Source organism: Hyla sarda, chromosome 12, assembly GCF_029499605.1.
Source record: "Hyla sarda isolate aHylSar1 chromosome 12, aHylSar1.hap1, whole genome shotgun sequence".
NCBI classification, from domain to species: domain Eukaryota; kingdom Metazoa; phylum Chordata; class Amphibia; order Anura; family Hylidae; genus Hyla; species Hyla sarda.
Window position 1 is genome coordinate 52832498 of NC_079200.1, and position 14666 is coordinate 52847163.

At 42.5% G+C, this 14666-nt stretch overlaps 1 protein-coding gene across 3 annotated transcripts in view; it reads left to right on the top strand.

Moving 5' to 3' along the window:
- LOC130296867 (pregnancy zone protein-like) overlaps positions 1-14666 on the top strand; it is a 595153-nt gene that overhangs the window by 31093 nt on the left and 549394 nt on the right. The gene's annotated exons all lie outside the window — the stretch shown is intronic.

A 14666-nucleotide genomic window follows, 5' to 3' on the forward strand; every position in this document is an offset into this window, starting at 1 on the left:
CGTTATAAACAAGAGGTAAGAACCAAATTTTCATGAAAATAACAAGGTCAGTCTCTTCCTTTTCGTAATATCTTTTTTTTTTTTTTTTTCCCATATTATCTTAGGTTGAGAATGTAGCACGATTCTTATTATTCACCAACAGTGAAAAGCCAGCACTAGATTTCATTTATAACATTGAGAAGTCATGTGATTACTTTGACAAGTTGCTGGAAATGGGAAACACTCATCAGACAGTCTTCAATTATCTCAAGAACGTGAAGCGCTTTGTCATATCTTATTAATGCCACATCACTCGTCTTCAGAGACAAGGAGACGTATAGTGCGGCAGGGATCTACCTGAGCCAACTTGGGATATTCCAAAAGCGTCTCCGCAAAGGAATAGCTAAGGAGTATGTAATAAAGTGAGTATAAAAGAATAAAAAAAGCTACACATTGTACTCCACCCTTAGACATGTTATCGCCTATCCATAAGGATAGGGGATAAGATGTCTGATTGCAGGGGTCTCACCACTGGGGACCCCCGTGATCTCTGCTGTGGCTCCCCGGACATCTGGTGCACTGAGCGAACTTCCCTCCATGGCGGATGACTGGCGATGCGGGGCGGAGGCTCGTTGTGTCACGTTCACGCCCCGCTCGTGACATCATGCCCATGCCCCCTCAATGAAAGTCTATGGGAGAGGTCACGCCAGCTGTCACACCCCTTCCCATAGACTTTCATTGAGGGGCGTGGCCGTGACGTCGAGTGGGGTGCGGCCATGACGTCACGAGCCTCCGGAGCTGCACCCGATGCTCTAAACGAACGCTGGGTGCCGCAGGCAGATCGCGGGGGTCCCCAGCAGCAGGACCCCCATGAGCAGACATTTAATCCCCCTATCCTTTGGATAGGGTATAAGATGTCTAGGGACAGAGTACCCTTTTAAGGACCAACAATTTTCATGTTTTTTTCCCTCCTCTCCTTTTTAAGACATAAGTGTTATTTTTTGCACCGCCAAATGTGTGTGGGGTGGGGGTTTGTTTTTACGTAGTGCAGATACTGACAGGGTATCATTATTCTGAGGGTCAATACTATTCCAATGCTTTTAGTTAAGATTTTCTATTTTACTGTTAAAAAAGAAACTTTTATAACTACCTTTGTTGATACAGGGATAGCCTGTATGGCTTTAATCCTGTCCTGAGTAAGGTGTCTTGTGCCTTGAGATGCAGTGACCAAGGAAGACAACTGAAGTGGAACACCACTGGAGTTTCTGTTTTGAGGCCTTGTAGCCTTGATCTGCCAGACAGCAGAGGAGACTTTCAGAGTGTCTTTCTGCAGATGCTAGTGTGGTGTCCCGGTACAGGACATGTCCTATCCCTTTTGTCTGGAGTCCCCTCAGCCAAAGTCCCTCCATGCTAATGGGCTCTCCTGAAGGGCTAACCCCTAGTCGCCTCTTAATGTAATATTTAATGTATATACTTTAATATAGGATACCTCTGTATAGGACCTTAGAGGTCATGTGCCTTTAATTTGTTATGCTATGGTTTAAGGACCTTTGGGTCATGTGATATACCCAGAGTTCCAGAGGTCAGGACTGACAGGTTTGGCTATCAGATGAGCTTTGTCCCACCCCCTTAATATATAAGGGGCTGCTGCCACTAAATACTTAGTTCCGGACTACCAAGCAGCACTAATATCATAGCTCATCATCAATTCAAGCTAGGCCTGAAGCCTAATCTTCCGCAGCCACTAAACCGTGAGTCCTCCAGCTCAAAACTACTAAAATCCTGTGACTACTGCAACTGAATTATCTTCAAACTAGTAGCACAGTGGCTAGAAAATCAAAGCTCATTATACTTAGAAGTCCCAGCAAACATGTGAGGAACCTGAACTACGGTCCTCTATGCAAAGACTGTTTTGTTACCTGCAGTTGCATAAAATATGCAGTAAAGTTTATTCCTGTTTTCATCAATATCTGCTGTGGACATTCAATTATTTCTCCCTACCGTTTCTGGGACGGTTGGCAGTAGGACCATTACCCTAAGGAAACTGCATCCTGGCATCACGACAACAGAGGGTTAATACCAACGTACCCTACACTATTACCTGCACCACCTACTCACCACACTAGGCCATCAGCATGTGGGGTCTGGTGGTATTAACCCTTGAATGTTGTGACGCCAGGGTGAGGTTTCCTCAATAGTAATGTTCCTGACACCAACCGTTCCACAAACTGCAGGGAGAAATAACGGAATGTCCACAGCATATTTTATGAAGTAAACTGAAGAAACTTTACTTGCAGGTATTGAATATAAGTCTTTTCAAGAGTGAATCGGGATACAGGTTCCTCACAGGTTTGCTGGGACTTGGAAGCAATGAGCTTTTGATGCTAGCAACTGTGCTATTTTGGAATATTTGAGCTGATAGTAGTCACACAGGATTTAGTAGTTTGAGCTTTGAGTAACTCACGTTTTTTGGCTGTAGGTTCTTAGGCTTTGGGCCTAGCTTGAATTGATGCTGATGAGATATGTGCTTGCTTTCATGTACAGGTCTCGAGAGTGAATTGATTGACTACAGCCCTTTATATAATAAGGGTCTGGACAAAGCTCATTTGTCAGCAAACCTGTAAGTTATGAACCCAGTGAACTCTGGGCACATCACAAGACCTCCAAAGGTCCTTACACGGTTATAATGTATAAAATGCTTATCATGTGACCACTAAGGTCCTATACATTTTCTGTACATTAATTTATGTACACTAAATAACATTTTATATGAGGTGACTACGGGTGAACCCTACAGGAGAGCCCTATGGACATGAGGGGACTCTAGCTGCGGGGACCTTAGACAAGGGACAGGACAAAGTCCTGTACCAGGACACCACAAGCACATAACAGAAGATCATCCACGTAGCTAATAAGCACCACGGATGAGTTCTGTTCTTGCCAGGTGGATAGGAGGAGAGTCATGGCTTTAGCAAATTGGCTAGGAGAGTTTTGGGCCCCTTGGGACATGAGTCCAAGTGTATTGTTGGCCTTCATGGGTGAAGGCAAATGGATACCAGCAACTGGGATCTGAAGAATGCGTTGCTTAGATCAACAGTGAAGTACTTAGCAGTAGGGGCCACCCTTGACAGAGTATGAGGATTAGGTTACAATAGGGGTTTCCAGTACTGTGACTTCATTCACGGCTCTGAGGTCTTGAACCACCCTGAACTTCTCAGGTTCCCCGTTGGCAGTCGTCTTCTTGACTGGGAATAGGGGCGTGTTGCAGGGGGAGGTGTATGGGTGAGAGCCCCATTGTTGACCATAGTTTGGACAGGTTTAGAGAGAGCCTCTGGGCAATCTTAAGTGTGTACTGGGGTTTTCTAGGCAGCGTGGCTCCTGGCTTTAGAGTGACCATGACAGGGGGAACCCTAAGTTTGCCAATATTTTCTGGACCAGTGGACCAGAGGCTTGTTGGGATACGGACAAGTACTTCTGATGGAATTGTGCAGGTAAGGGTTTGCTGAAGAGTCAACATGATCGGGATGGAACAGAGAAATCGTTAGTCTCCAGAGGGGAGGAGATGGATACAGTTCCATCCTTACTAAATTTGATGGAGGCCTGGAGTCTAGAAAGGACATCTGTTGGCTATGCGGAGGGGTTTGGGAATAGGATTGGCTTGGAGGGACTCCATTAACCCCCACACAGGAAACGTCTATTTTTGAGAGAGTATTTAGTTGGCAGATCTTGGGGCCCTTATTCTGTCTGCACCTGTATCTAGAAGAAAGGGTGCCCTTCTTTGGGTAGTGTCACTTTAGCCAGAGGGCCATCATTGTTGTTTGAGGATACTGCCATAGAAGGGGAGTGAGACACAGGCTTGCCTAAATCCTACGGTAGCCGATCCATATGATCTTGGTTGGATCTTTACCCTTGATTTGAGGAGTACCTAGTTCAAATGGGCCAGTGGGTTGCCGGTATTGGTCTTGTGGGGATCCAGCTCTTTTTAGTGATCTACAGTCACTTAAGTTGACCAGGTTTTTTACAGTTAGTTTTTGATGGCGTTCAGGTGGTGAATGGTTGGTGGGCTGATCCCTAGTTACCATGAGAGGGGCGGGCTTCCTGGTGAGAGCTTGGTTAGACTCTATGCCTTTTGCCACTAGGAGTAGGGTGTCAAGTGGCTGCACTCTGCACTCTGCATTCTGTATGGGAGAGGACAAGACCTTTTTTTCACTGGGTCCTTCAGACCATTTACAAAGGCAGAGGATAACATTTGTATAGTATTTCTCAACAGACTCAGTGTTGTCTTGGCTAACATCATGGACGCTAGTTGCTTGATCTGCCAATCTGTCTTGAGACCATTTTAGTAGGCACTCACGGAAGTAGATGCCTGACTAACTGGTTTGTTCGGGATAATATCGCTCCTGGAGATGCGGTTCCATAATTGGCCAGTACGTATCGCCAGTTTTAATTTGACGTAGGCTCTGTAGATCTTTAAATGAAGCTGAGTAGGCTTGTTGAATTTCTCTGATCCTACGGTGAAAGGGTATTGGGTGTTTTTCTGGGTCTGGGAGCTGAGATACAAGGGTGGCTGCTTGAGTTGGCTTGAAAGCAACATGCATAGTAGGGGCATCTAGGGGGCATTGCCCTGTGCATGTCCATTAGGCCATCTCAAGGTATTGTCCATCGGTGTCTCATAACCACTGGATAGATCATAAGATCATAAGGTGACATGCGGAAGTGGGTGGGGGTAATCAGATCTACCTGTCGCTTAGAGCGTGCTACAGGTGCTTCAACACCTGTTGTAAGGGCTTCCCCTGGAGTAAATGGGTAGCTGCCCACTGGGGGTGGTTGCCTTTGGTCTGGTTCTGTATGGAGTGGCTCTGAGTAGTTGATCTGCCACTCCAGCTAACTCTAACCCTCCGGTGGCTACACCGGTCTTGTTCTCCTCCGATTCCTGATCCTCATTCTCCACATTTGCATAGGAGGAAGGATAGGAGTGGGTGGAACATAATAGGAGCCATCAGGATTAAGCACAGGATACATGGGAGTAGGCCTTTCGGGTACAGAAAGATGGCCACTAGGGGTGGAGCTGGAAATGGGAGTACCCATACTTCCAGGTGCACCAAGATGGCCACCATTTCTGGATACAGAAGTTGAGGTTAAGGTTGTTCTGGGAGTAGCAGCATGGCCGCAACCGGAAGTTGGTGACACCCTGGGCAAAGCTGGGTTTGATACCATGGGACACAAAGGGGCAGGCATTTTTGAGTCATTACTGGGGAAGAGACTGGGTGTGGCCTATGGGCACTACAAGCATGGCACGTATCTCCCCAGGGGGCATTCTGGGCACCGCAATTAAAACACACCACCCTGGTTCTCCAACATAGGGCAGTGGGTGGCCAAATACATTGATGGGATATGGGGACTTTTTATCAGCATCAAAACAGTTATGATACACATTTTCTTATTTCCATGGTCTATTTCTTGCTGACCATGTCGTGTTATACCATGCTTCTGCCACTTTCAACAGATTATAAACTACTAAACCATTCTTTTCTCTGAGAACTTTCTGCCACTCTTCTGGTTTCAACCTTCCACCAAGTACAGGTTGCATATCACATATTTTCATCGACTTTCCCAACTTTTTTTAAAATTCTCTCCACCCTCTTTCTCTCCCACCAAATCACGTGCTAAAATTCCCTTTTCTGGCTTCACCTGTTTCTGTCCCATCTTTACTTTTGGTTCTCCCAGTGGGAGTCCAAACAAATCTGCTGCTCTGTTCTGCTCTTCTAATTCAGTCTTCTGGCTGTTCTTGGTGGCAGGGTCACCTAACTGGTTCAATGCCCTTTGCTCTTGCTCTACTTTCTATCTCCTTCAAACATAATCCCGGTCTCCAACCTCCTATTGGAAAATGCAAATTCCATCTAAAGGTAACAAAATCTTCTCACCCTGGCCTAACCGGGTGACGTCATAATTCAATTGGATAACCTGGGACAGCAACGTTAAGCAATCTCCAAGCACCATCTGAAACTCCCAACATTAACCCACAGACACAATTATGACATGACATATACAAACAATGTACAATATACTTTCTAGGACAGATCTTATCCTATGTGCTCATGCACATATCCTGGCGGCTTGCCAAATTCCATAATGCCTTCTCTCACAGATACCCTGGAGGAAGGATTATTTTTCCCTGGAATGCAACCTCTCAGAGAGCCTGTCCATACACATGCACAGTTTCAAGGGAGGGTCACAGGAATGTCTTTTAGGCCGAGGGGCTCAGTGTTATACTTCCCTGTATACACGTACGTTCAAGACCGCCTCCAGGGAGACCCTTTGGACCTCTGGCGTCTAGCACCTAATCCACTAATACCTTGGCGAACAGAAGTATCTGTAGTAACAGTTATTAGTGCACGTACACACACCCACACCTCAACACACATACCCAGGCAACAGACACTTGTGACAGGTCCAGTAAATAGACCTTGAGCAAAAACTATACCTTTCTTTTTGTGGCCTGTGAGGCAATTGGCTAAGTCATAAGGCAAACCAAGCGGGGGAGATGGCGTACTGGCAAGGTTACAAGAAAATTTTGTCCTACTGTACTGCGGAGGTGATCAATCTCCCATCTGTAGCCATCCACGGTTGGTTGGCTCAATGCCTCGTATGTTGCGAGTTGCCTTCCAGAACCAGAACTCGAGGTCCCTGTTTGGGCACCAACTGAAGTAGAATGACTTCCTCAGGTATTCAGTGCTTATCTATTCACGGCCAAATTAATTATAAAGTTATGATGCATGCAGGTTTACCAAATCTATTCTGTTAAAGCGTTTATAAGGCTTCAACATTAACATAAATTACCACCCATGTTATCGATCATGCCGTCTGTCATGCGCTAAGTTCATAGACTTGTTTTTCTCGTAAGCGTTGAGTAATCATTTGTTCCTCTTTCCTTCCAGATGGTCAGCCTGACATTTATTGATCGGACATTATCAGGCGTTGTTCCGCACGTATCTTGGTACAGCCATCACAATTTTTTTTACAACACTAATATTAGTAATAAAACAAAGTTAAATCTTGATAGGCTACACTGGAAGGAAGGTTATATGCTATCTGTTACATATGAGCTAGTGTTTGCAAAAGCCAAGCAAACTGTGAAATAGACATATTACTGAATTAAAGTGAAATAGACATTGTATTGAATTATTACATATGATTATGTTTAAATACATTTTCATTCTACTACAGAAGTATGCATAAAACTGCCATATGCTGACCCCTATAATGTTCTTATATTTCCATATACGGGGATGTATGTGGGTTAATTTTTTATTTTTTTTTGTATCTGTAGATTTTATCGGTAGCCCATTTCGTACATTAAAGGGTACCTCTCATCAACTAAACTTTTGATATATTTTAGATTAATGAATGTTGAATAACTTTCCAATAGCATGTTCATGAAAAATATGCTTCTTTCTATTGTATTTTTCCCGATCAGTCCTGTCAGCAAGCATTTCTGACTCATGCTGGAGTCCTAAACGCTCAGAGCTGCCAGCCTGCTTTGTTCACAGCCAAACAGGCTGTGAACAAAGCAGGCTGGCAGCTCTGAGTGTTCTCCTTTGAACAAAGCAGTCTGGCAGCTCGTAGTGTTTAGGACTCCAGCATGAGTCTGAAATGCTTGCTGCCAGGACTGGTAGGGAGACCCCTAGTGGTCATTTCTTAAAAGTGGAAAATTAAATAGAAAGAAGCATATTTTTTAATAACATGCAATTGTAAAGGTATTCTGCATACATTAATCTATAATATATCAAAAGTTTTTTTGATGAGGTACCCTTTAAGAATGCGATGCAACCATAAATGTTCAATTTTGGAATTTGATATTTTATGTTTATGTCGTTCACTCTACGGGATCATTAAGATTATAAATGAATAGTTTAGACATTTCTGAATTGGAGCAGCAGTCCTCTGGAATATGAGCACAACAGAGTTGTTTTAGCAAATAAGCAAGTGGTTATGGTGAATAATAAAATGGATAATAGCAGTGCAAGTACCTATATTAGAATATGTGGCATAGTATTGGAGAATGTAACTGGATTGCGGCACTTTCTAGGAGTACAAGATAAGTCCTTCCACAGTGGGCCCGTTTGGAGGGTACTCCAGCGCTACAAATGGTAATAAAAAAGAGAGGGGTTCCTCCGGTTCAGGTAGAATTAAAGCATTTCTAATAGAAATAGATGCCTGATGTCCGTTGCTAGTCAGGGACGTCGCTTTTTTGGGGTGATGGGCCTCAAAACAGGGATAGCGGGAGAACGCTCCGGCCGGTAGCATCTCAACCTGCTTCCGTCCTCGTGGTAAGTGACTCGATGTTGTGAGTAACTGATAGTGGCGTCACTATGGGGGCACGGAGAGTCCACAAAACTATCGACTCTTTTCGGAAACTTTCGAATTTCCTTCGTTAGGATACGTGATGTGGATGAGATGGCCTATACTTATAGGAGGACGTGGATCTGACTTTTAACCCTTTGTTTACTCCCCTGGATAGGTGAGTCCCTTGATTTGTATGTGATTCAGCGCTGGAGTTTCATGTTAAAGATATGGGTACTACGATATTTATTGCACTGTTTTTGTTAGGATAAAAAGCCAAACAGTTCTATTTCTTCATTAAGACCAAATGGGGCCATAGAATTTAGGTTAAAAATCCATTTGCTTTCTGATCTGGATAATTGTGCAATAAAATTTCCCCCTCGCCAGTGTGGGGCAATTTTTTCCAGGCCGAAAAAACGTGATCCTATAACTGATTGTTGATGGAATCATTTATAGTGTGCTGATAAAGGGTGTCCCTCGAATCCCCGTTGTATATTGTATATATGTTATTTAATTCTAGTTCCTAATGGTCTCTTCATTCTGCCAATATATGTTTTTGCACACAGGCAGATAAGGGCATAAATGACCCCTATGGATATGGCTGCAAATTTTGTATTTGGTCTTATCATTCCCATTTTCCACCTCCATAGTTGGGTTAGTGTTTTTTGTAGCCTTGCAGGCACTACATGTTTTACATGGGGAAAAAACCTTTTTTGATGGATAAAAAATTATTGCTATTTTTTGCTGTTATTAATTTAACAGTGGGAGCAATTTTGATGCCAACAGTCGGTGCTTTTATGTATACAAATGAAGAATTTTGGTAGAATATCTCCCAATATATTATCGCTGCACAGAATGTTCCAATAGTGCTTTACTATTTTCTGAAAGGCAAAGCTTTGATTATTGAATTATGTTATGATAGGTATTTAGATTTTTTTTTTGTTCTATATTGTTGGGTTTTTCTTTAAGTATTATAGATCTCTCCATTTTTCGAATTTGTGCCTGTGTGGTCTCCAGAGGTGCTTCTTCATATCCCTTTGCTATAAATTTATCCTTTAATGTCTCTGCTTCCTTGTCATATTGGACCAAATCTGTGCAATTCCTGTGCAGTTTAAGGAACTGACTATTGGGTATATTGGTTAATCATATGAGGAGATGACAACTGTCTATTCCAATAAAGCTATTATCAGTGGGTTTATGATAAGTGAAAGTGAAGACCTGATTGTCTAAAATGGAAATGGTAAGATCAAGGAAGTTGACAGTCTGGCTGTGTGTGGCTGTAAAATTTAAAAAATATTCATTTTTATTAATAGAAGTTAAAAACGTTTCCACACTATCTGCTCCCCCTTTCCAAATAAAAATGACGTCGTCGATGAATCTCCGCCAGAGGACGAGGTCCGCACCAAGCTGGCCCTCCGGGAAGATGGCGGATTCCTCCCAGAGACCCACGTAGAGATGAGAATAGCTTGGTGCGAACCTCGTCCCCATAGCCGTGCCCCATGTCTGTATTAATTTTATTTTAAACCACAATTTTAAATATGAGGATTCCTTTTATAATCAATCTCCAATAAAATGAATTTGGTCATCAGGCATGTTTCCCAATTTAAAAAAAAAAAATATTCAGATGCCACTCGTCCCTTAGTGTTCTATAACTGTATATAAAGATGTTATATCAAGAGTACCGATAATATAATCGTTCCATACAGTTTCCTGTAAAAGTTGTAATATATGTGCCGTGTCCTTTAAATAAGCTGGAAGTTTTTCCACACATGGCTGTAAGTGCGTGTCTATATATTTCGATAAATTTGAGGTAATACAGCCGATGCCGGAGACAATAGGTGGGATTCTGAGCATCCTTGTGGATTTTAGGAATTTGATAGAATACTGGTATTATAGGATCACTTATCAAAATGAAATCTCTTTCCTTATTAACCCCTTAAGGACCGGGGTTTTTTCCGTTTTTTGCATTTTCGTTTTTTTGCTCCTTGCCTTTAAAAAAATCATAACTCAATTTTGCACCTAAAAATCCATATGATGGCTTATTTTTTGCGCCACCAATTCTACTTTGTAATGACATCAGTCATTTTGCCCAAAAATCTACAGTGAAACGGGAAAAAAAATCATTGTGCGACAAAATTGAAAAACGCTGTTTTGTAACTTTTGGGGGATTCCGTTTCTATGTAGTAAATTTTTCGGTAAAAATGACACCTGATATTTATTCTGTAGGTCCATACAATTAAAATGATACCCTACTTATATAGGTTTGATTTTGTCGGACTTCTGGAAAAATCATAACTACATGCAGGAAAATTAATATGTTTAAAATTGTCATCTTCTGACCCATATAACTTTTTTATTTTTCAGTGTATGGGGCGGTATGAGGACTCATTTTTTGCGCCGTGATCTGAAGTTTTTAACGGTACCATTTTTGCATTGATAGGACTTATTTATCGCTTTTTATTCATTTTTAAATGATATAAAAAGTGACACAAAATGCACTATTTTGGACTTTGGAATTTTTTGGCGCGCACGCCATTGACCGAGCGGTTTAATTAATGATATATTTTTATAATTCGGACATTTCCGCACGCGGCGATACCATATGTTTTTATTTTTATTTACACTGTTGGTTTTTTTATTGGAAAAGGGGGGTGATTCAAACTTTTAATAGGGGAGGAGTTAAATGATCTTCACTTTTTTTTTTTTTCACTTTTTTTTTTTTTTGCAGTGTTATAGGTCCCATAGGGACCTATAACACTGCACACACTGATCTTCATCATTGATCACTGGTTTCACATAAGAAACCAGTGATCAACGATTCTGCCGCATGACTGCTCATGCCTGGATCTCAGGCACTGAGCAGTCATTCGGCGATCGGACAGCGAGGAGGCAGGAAGGGGCCCTCCCGCTGTCCTGTCAGCTGTTCGGGATGCCGCGATTAGCCGCAGCTATCCCGAACAGCCCGACTGAGCTAGCCGGGAACTTTCGCTTTCACTTTTAGCCGCGCGGCTCAGCTCTGAGCGCGCGGCAAAAGGGTTAATAGCGCGCAGAGCCGCGATCGGCGCTGCACGCTATTAGAGGCGGGTCCCGGCTTCACTAGGACGCCGGCCCGCCGTGATATGACGCGGGGTTACTGTGTAACCCCGAGTTATATCAGAAGAGCAGGACCAAGGACGTACCGGTACGTCCTTGGTCCTTAAAATTAAATAGAGGAGGGTACCCAAGCGGGAATACTCCTTAACCCCTTATCAGTTGTTCTTTAAATTTAGATGTTGGATTCCCCTCTTAATTTTTCGTATGTCTTTGAATCATTAAGAAGGCGCATACATTCCTTATGGTACATGTCTCGATTGAGGATAACAATGCTACCCCCCTTATCCGCCGGGCGTATTATGATTTCATGATTGGTTTGAAGTGATACAATGGCCTTCTGTTCTTTCATAGTTTAAATTATGTGTTTGGTATTTCTGATTTATTTTCAATTTTCTCAGGTCTGATGTCACCATATTTTCAAAAGAATACATGGCGTGGGAGTATTCTTGCTGGGGGAAAAAAGGTGGATGGATAATGGAGGTGGCTGTACTGTATGGGGCAATGGAAGTGGCTATACTATTAGATGTAGTGATGGTATTTTTCATGAGAATTTTTTTTTTTAGTTAAATTTCTCATACATTTTTTAAGGCTAATGTATGTGTTAAATTTGTTTAGATGGCATGTGGGTGCAAATTTTAGACCTTTTTGGATAAGTTCTGTTTCTCCTATGGTAAGTGGTTACTGAGATTACATATTTTGTTGAGTCATCTCACTATAGCTATTTTTCCTAGTGCATACTCCTATTTTCTAATTTACAAATCTGTTTAACTTTCGGGAGCCAGTTGAGATATAGAGATAGAGAGAGAGATATAGTTTTTTCCTGGAATACCCCTTTAAGCCCTCCCAAAGGACACTATTAGAAGCAATCAATAATTTGCTTTTGCTGTTCACTGCTAAGTTACTGCATAGCTTTGATCAGTGCTCCAGACGCTCTGCTTATACAGCCTGCAATACTGTATAAGAGGAGCCGAAGACCACAGCATGGAGGTACAGAGGCCCTAGACACCATCCGACCACTCTGTCAACCCCCCCCCCCCCCCCTATGTGATCCAACTGCCGGGGGGGGGGGGGGGGGGGCGGTCGGCGTTTCCCTGAGTCCATTGAGGTAACTGTCAACCTTTATTTCAGGCCTAAGATGCAGCTTTCAGCATTAATCACAACATCTAAAGAGAACATCAGGGTGATCTCAGCCATGACCTGCCATCTACGAATTGAGCACAGATTATCATGCCTTGCATCCTCTAGGGGTTAATCAGCTTAAATTTTTTTTTATTTATTTTTTTTTTCCCCTACAGGGAAAAGCTCTTGTCCGAGGAAGTTGAGGCCGGATGAGCTGGCATTGGTATTGACAAATGCAGAACCCGCTTTCAAAGAGGCTATACAAATGGCAGAAAATTATACAATACTGAAGAGTGAAAAATTGATTCTCAACTTTCTGGAATGCCTTATATTTAGAAAATTTCAGAGACCTGGGGTGATCGAAAACATGAATGCAAGTAACCTGTGATTTTTTTTTTTTTTTGATCAGTCATTTATTCATGTACCCCGCTTAATTCTAGTGTACACAAAAATTAAATAAGGTTAAGGCTGTAGAGAGATAAAAAAAAAAAACTATACATGCCTATGCCTAGTCCCTCACAGAATCCACTAAAGCTTCTGCGAGGGTCCTTCTTGTCTCTCAATGTTCATCTCTCCTGTGTCATGACTGACTGTGGAACAGCGATAGTGAGCCCTAAACTGACCCTTAAAACACTCTCTCCCTGCCCATACACCTTAAGCGGTGAATCGACAACTTTGAGCCGGTCCCTGCTTGCGCTAAAGTGCAGAGGTGTAAAAACACATAATATACATAGTCTGTTACAGGCCAGAACAGAAACTGGTATATCTGGTTGACTAGTAGTTTTCAAACAGAATACAAATACTGACAGGGTAGAATACAAACAGGCAAACTGATAAGGAAACATAGGACACAGTTCACACTGGGACACAGAGCAAACTGGATACCCCACAAAAGGAGTAGCCATTAATGATAAAGCCAAATAGACTACTGACCAATGGGCACACTCCACAGTTTGGTCAGGATGCTGACCCAGTAGGAAACAAATATAAAACACAGAACTTCATAAAAACGGATACAAGAACACCAAACTCTACAACATAGAGGAATACTAGTCAGGATAATTCTCAAGATAAAAGACTGGTGCCCTGGAGTCTATTTAGACTCACCGGGGGAAATTTATCAAAACCTGTGCAGAGTAAAGCTTGTCCAGTTGCCCATAGCAACCAATCAGATCGCTTCTTTCATTTTTAGGAAGGCCTGTGAAAAATGAAAGAAGCAATCTGATTGGTTGCTATGGGCGACTGGACAACTTTACCTCTGCACAGGTTTTGATAAATCTCCCCCATCCAGTTCTAAATGGGAATTCTTAAATACAGAGCACGGATAACACTAGCAAGACTTACTCAGTGTGAACACAGACAAAGCTGCTATATAACCATGGCTAAAACCCCAGATAAAATTACATGATAGATACAAGGTAAATGCTCAAGCACATAGCCAGACTATTGGACAGACAGACCTAGTGGCATTAAACTATATAAAATAACCAGTACTGAATGCAGGAGAAGTCCGGCTTAAAATACACACCCGAGTTCGCATTTGTTCAGAGCATTAACCATTCCCTATCTAGGGAGAATAGAAAACTGATCTGAACATCCTAGTGTGAATACACACCTAAGCAAAAAATACAAAAACAAATAAACAGACATTTCATCCTGCCTGCCTCCTCAGAGCAGAACCTGCCTTCTCAGCTAATTACTGGCTATGGCGAGTTTTGTTCCGACCTTTCGTCTCAAGAGCAGGCATCGAGGGCCCGAAAGAAGCTGTTGGGGACCTGTAGGAGACTAGAGATAAAGTATTTTATTATGATTTATTATTATAGCGCTCTTGGTTCCTGGGTGCTGTACATATAAGGAATAAAATGCAAACAAATGTAAAATGAATGCAATACAAAAGTAAAGTGCAGACTGATAGAGGGCCCTAGTGGGTCGTAAGTGGCTGTCCTAGTGCAGTGACAACAGGGTGTGTCAGGGTAGTGAGATCCAGTGTATTGGGGGGGGGGGGGGAAAGAACAGAAGTCTTGGAAATGGTTGTGTGAGGTAAAGACGAGGGAGAACACAGGTGAAGTTCTTGAGAGGATCAGAGATTGCAGGAAGAGGAGATCACCATGATATCCACAATCTTTCTCCTG